Source organism: Aotus nancymaae, unplaced genomic scaffold, assembly GCF_030222135.1.
Source record: "Aotus nancymaae isolate 86718 unplaced genomic scaffold, 86718_ANA_hifiasm-v0.15.2.pri h1tg000019l, whole genome shotgun sequence".
Lineage (NCBI taxonomy): Eukaryota > Metazoa > Chordata > Mammalia > Primates > Aotidae > Aotus > Aotus nancymaae.
The window spans coordinates 55,765,724-55,771,577 of NW_026988431.1; the positions used below are offsets into that span (position 1 = coordinate 55,765,724).

Genomic DNA, 5,854 nt, shown 5'->3' on the forward strand with positions numbered 1-5,854 from the left:
AAATCTCCTGAGACGTATTTACTACTATGAGAACAGTATGGGGAAACTGCTCCCATTATTTAATTATATCCACCTGGCCCCGCCTCTGACACATGAGGAATATTAAAATTTAAGGTGAAATTTGGGTATAGACACAGCAAACCATATCGATACCTTTAGAAACACTCAAATTTTCTTTTAGTTTGGTTCAAAGTTTGCTACTTTGCTGGGACATAATTAGCATATCTATTTTAAAATTTTCAATCTGATAATACTCAAATTCAAATCACTTCTGTGCCTCTTTTCCACAATACATTTGTATCTCTGTTTTTACTCACATGGTTTTGTTTTCTAGATGCCTTTTGATGTTTCTGTTATTACTGTTGTTTTGCTTTGTTTAAATTGGCTATCAGCCATCACAGTTAGAATTTGTATAAACACCGAACTGTGTCTTCTTCCTCCTGTGAAAGTTAGGTTTTCTTCTGTCAGTAATATAAAACAGAAGCAGAGTATTTTAATCTTGTAAAAGACTGGTTTTCATTCTTTGTCACTGTAAGGCTGGTTGCATTGCCGAGACCTCGGACACACACCCCTCCCTCGCAGGAAGCTCGGACACACCCCCTTCCCTTGCCAGGAGCTCGGACACACACCCACCCACTGGGAGCCTGGGAAAAAAAGCCCCACCAGGACCTACCTGATACCATTTTGTCCAATCCAGGCCCCACTCCCTGCCTGCCATTTTGTCTTCCTGCCTACCATTTTGTCCTATCTGGGCCCCACTCCCTGCCATTTTGTCCTATCTGGGCCCCACTCACTGCCATTTTGTTCCATCTGGGCCCCACTTCCCACCATTTTGTCCCACTCACCTTGGACACAACCAATCAAACGCCTCCACTCCCTATAAAACCCCACGTCTGAGAGGAGTCCGCATGACTTCTCAGGCCCCTCCTGTCGGACTGCGGAACCTCACCCAGGAGCCTGAATAAATTCCCTCACATTGGATTATTTTTGTGTTGGCCTCAGTTTCTTCATCTTACACTCGGCGAGAACAGACCTTACAGTTACTATTAGTGTTTCAGTTTTCCCTTCTATTTTGTGAGTTCTGGAGTTTCAACTGAAATCCTAGGGTATCTACCACACCATTCCACACTGGCATTAAATTCCAACCTCTTCTCGTACTTTTGGAAATCTTATCTCAGCTCTTTAGCCTTTCTCCTTCTACATTACAATGGACTATTAGAGTCTGGTTCTGATAATAAAATTAGCAGCAGATAATTGCCTGAAGGAGATGGAAGCTGCGTGTAGATTTTTAGGTCATTCCCATGATTTTCTCTTTTCTTCACATGCTCTCCCTTTTCCAGGTACTTTGACTAATCCAGTCTTCTGCTTTCATATTCCTCTGGACAGTGTGACTGCAACATTCTTTCAATACCTACTTTACCCCAGTAGGAATTGATAAATAATTTCAGGAAAAATGCTGTGCTAAAGATGATATGCACCTGCTTGTGATTCCATTCAGTCAGCACTAACACTCCCTCAAATGTTTCCACTGTTGGTTTCTCATAAATCCCTTTAAAAAAGTATTTTTACATATTATGTTGATTTCACAGATGTTTACAGTAAGACAGATTCTCCATCATGGGCAAACTAAACATTTCTGGGCGTCTTCACTATCTGTTCTGTCACAGCCAAACTAACCATTTGGGAAATCTTCATTAGCCACTAGATCTCATTACAGTAGATCTATTATTTCTGTTTTTTTTAATGCCATAATTATTTAAAGTAAGAAAATTTCTAGCCTGACATTTTCCATCATTAATTTGTTTGTAAGTTGTACAATGACTATTTTTCTTTTTAAGTGTTTTTGTACTTTTTTGGTTCAATTCATTTCAAAATTCTATACCGAATAGTTTAAAAAATTATGTTTTATTTTGTTTCTTGCATGATGTTCAATGATATCAATAGTTTTACCTTTCCCAAATTTTATCTGAATCTATGTTTTAAAAATATAACCCTCTTATGTTCTCACATTTTTCTTATTAGGACTGTGGAAGTGGTGGTGATTTGAAATTTCTTCTGGGTCATAAGGAATTTATTTACTTTACTTGGCCAATCTGTGTCTTTCATATACTAAGAAACATTGCTCGTGAAATCATTTCTCTGTTTTTGTAAGGCACAGGGGTTCTCTGGAAAAATGTAGAACCTTTTCTGTTAATTTATTTGATTCTATGAGAACAAAGATGAACAACCAGGGGTATCTAATTTTAAGAGTGTTTTCCAAACTTTATCTATAAATTCATTTAAATTTTTGTCCCATTTATGGCCCACTAGATTGTAAATATACGATTTTCCCTGTTAGAAGTTTAACTTTTCTATGAGATTGTGCAATATTTCTAGGTCAATTTATTTCATTCTTGATGGCTAAAGTGATATCTAGGCTATTTGTTTATAATTCAATGAGCATTTTCTCTCTCTTCACTTCAGAGTCTCAATACTTTCCAGAAGCCTGTTTTTTCTGATGCAGATGCCAAATTAAAGAAAACACATCTTATATTTATACATACATACATATGCACACAAAATATATAGGTATATATTCACCATATATTATGTATAAATATATACAATATATAATGTATATATTTTCTGTAAACTTATATTTATATGTATTTGTATTTATGTTTAAATAATTTTTATATGCATCATATGCTTTTATACATATTTCATCTTTTTTAACGTACACGAATCACTGCTATTTCTAAAAACTGATATTCCTGATGAGCAAAATGGGTTTAGAGTTTTTATTCTATATTCATTTTGCATTCTGACTACATGTCTGCACTCCTCCTCCGAAATGAGTGAGTTTTGATCCTTTGAAATTGCCTTCATTCCTTCTTCACCACACCTTACTGTAAACAGAGTAGATAAGCCTGGTGTGAGCTTCTTCCATTTCCTTCTGACAATATCTTCCAAACTGTACCATATTTAGCCCTTATCTTCTGATACTTATGGGATTCAATTGATCTTTTCCTAGTTTCAGCACATGAAATATTTTGTTTTGATTCTTTGTACTTGTGATATAAATGATTACAGAATAATTTTAAAATATTTTCTTGGATCCAAAACTTTTTAAAATCCCACAAATACTTTAAATTAAACTTATATTTAATGTTAGGTTATATGTCATGACATATGCTAATAACAAAATAGTAAATAGGTATAATAATTTTTATTGTACAATAGACATTTATATTTTATAACTAATAATTATAAAAATTATTTATAAAAATAATCCTAAAAATTTTTTTTTTCTTTCTACATTTTACTTGATTTCGCTTGTAAGGAAAATCAATTGACTAAGTTTTCCCAGAACTGTTAGTGTTCACTGATAAAGAAGGAAATGAGGTCAGAAGTCAAACTTTTCACTTCCGCTCAAATATATATTGCAAGTACCACAGAAAATTGTAACGATACATGCAACACAGACTGGTTTTCAACATACAGAGAGCCCAGGTAAGAAGGGTTGAGTACTGAAGATCTACAGACGTCGGACTGGGAGCACTACTACAGGAAGTTTGAATCTATCCACGCAGCTCTTTCCTCCCACATCCCAGGCTCCTCACTTCTTCCTGTTCCAAGCTGGCTTATCCATACACGGAATTCCAGGCTGTTCCACGTATATTAATACTTGCCCAGCTGTGTTTCACGAGGCATCTCCACAAGCCAAGCCACGACTCAAATTCTGTACAGGAAGTTCCCGTTGCTGTCAAAGAACCCCTGCCCCTCTGCATTACTTTGCTGCTGAAGTTACCGGCTCCCTTGCCTTTAACTCCGCCAGCTTCTGATCACTTGGCAGCCCACCATGGTCAGTCCTTCTGGTGCTCTCACAATCACTGGAGTACTTCTGCAGCTCTGCCTGATGACCCAGGGCTGCAAAAGCTCTCTTCCAGGCCATGGATTCCTTCCCTTCCATCTCCTTGGTGTATTTTCCCCGTGAGTGTTTGAATCTGTTGCTTTCAAAGTTGTGCTGTATTTCGGGTCTTTGGATGAGGCTTCATGCCCTGACATAAGCAAAGATTCTGATACAGAGTGGCCTGCAGGGAGCAGTTTCGAGGTGTTTCCAGAGCCCTGGAGCTGTGGGAGCTAGGCAAGCCCAGCTTTCTTAAGGAATTTTTTTTTTTTTTTTTTTTTTTTTTTTGAGACCGAGTTTCGCTCATTACCCAGGCTGGAGTGCAATGGCGCGATCTCGGCTCACCGCAGCCTCCGCCTCCTGGGTTCAGGCAATTCTCCTGCCTCAGCCTCCTGAGTAGCTGGGATTACAGGCACGCACCACCATGCCTAGCTAATTTTTTGTATTAGTAGAGACGGAGTTTCACCACGTTGACCAGGATGGTCTCGATCTCTTGATCTCGTGATCCACTCACCTCGGCCTCCCAAAGTGCTGGGATTACAGGCATGAGCCACCGCGCCCGGCCTCTTAAGGAATTTTTTATCCTGCTTCAGCTTCTGCTCCAATGTGGGTACAAACTTGCTTTTTAACTTCTGCGCCTGGCACGGTGGCTCACACTGTAATCCCAGCACTTTGGGAGGCCGAGACGGGTAGATCACCTGAGGTCAAGAGTTTGAGACCAGGCTGGCCAATATTGTGAAACACCATCTCTACTAAAAATACAAAAAATTTAGTCGTGCATTGTGGCGGGTGCCTGTAATCCCAGCTACTCGGGAGGCTGAGGCGGGAGATTCGTTTGAACCCAAGAGGCGGAGGTTTCAGGAGAGGAGATGGTGCCACTGAGACAGCGACACTCTGGCAAAAACAAACAAACAAACAAAAAACAACTCTGGATTGCATCAATGCTGACAGCAGAGCCTTCTGCCAACCTGGGAACTGACCGGGACCAGGCACCTCCATTTGCCTCCAAATTTTCTGGAATCGGATTGCTTTTTTCCAGCGTTGCAGGGTGCTGGGGGAGAGAACCGATGGCAGAAGCCATGCATGGAAGCAGGATGGATGTTTGAAGAGCCTCAGGCTAAGTCATGGAGCTCTTAGCCCACTTCTCTTTGATCACATCCGGGCCATGGTGCCAGCTTAAGGCTGCTCTATACACCCAGAAAGCTAACCCCTAAAACAATAACTGCCCTCAAGCATGCCGAACTCTAAACTGGCGATGAAATACGTCATTAGTGAAGGAACCAGTGGTCCCAGGGGAGCTGAACACCTGGCGCTGGGCCCTGACAAGGGGTAAGAAGGAACCAGGGCTGCTGTCTGGCAGGATCCCCAGTGCCAAGGGGACACATGGGAGCCAGGTGCTACTTCAAGCTGAGGGCCAGGGAAAAGCCGGTACCTCTCCACCTCCTGCAGCTCTGGTCCCTCTGGCTCCCAGTGGGAATCAGGGTCAGGCTCCCGGCTAATAGGGCCTAGGCCCACCACCCACTGGGTCTCAAACCCGCAGCAAGTGATGCCAGCACGAACACGCTCGCCCATCTAGAGACTCAGGATAACCACCATGTCGACGCAAACCAGCCTTCAGCAGTCAAATTGGGTATATTCTTTGACAGAATAGATTTTAAAAGATATTACATAATTAAGACATTCTCCCTTTACCTATGCTATCTCTTTAAATTGCACACGAATGTGCAAGATTATTTACCAATTATTATTCAGGCGAAGCTTTGTCAAATCAAATTCAGAAACATGAAATAATGTTTCTCGTTTAATCTCCACTTTCTAATTTATTTGAGAAACGAAGTTATTTCCTCTGTTTTATGGTTAAATTTGTTGCTCACTGTTTCTTATTTGTACTCCCTCTTTTCATAATTAATCAAGAGTGCTCTCTTTCAGTGTTGCCATATTTAAATTATAATATTCATAGAAAAA

The 5,854-nt window shown here is 40.3% G+C and overlaps 1 pseudogene; it reads right to left on the reverse strand.

Annotated features, from left to right (window-relative positions):
* Positions 1–3,714: 3,714 nt before the first annotated feature.
* LOC110568008 (neugrin-like) lies at positions 3,715–4,970 on the reverse strand (annotated as a pseudogene).
* Between the last annotated feature and the right edge of the window lie 884 nt (positions 4,971–5,854).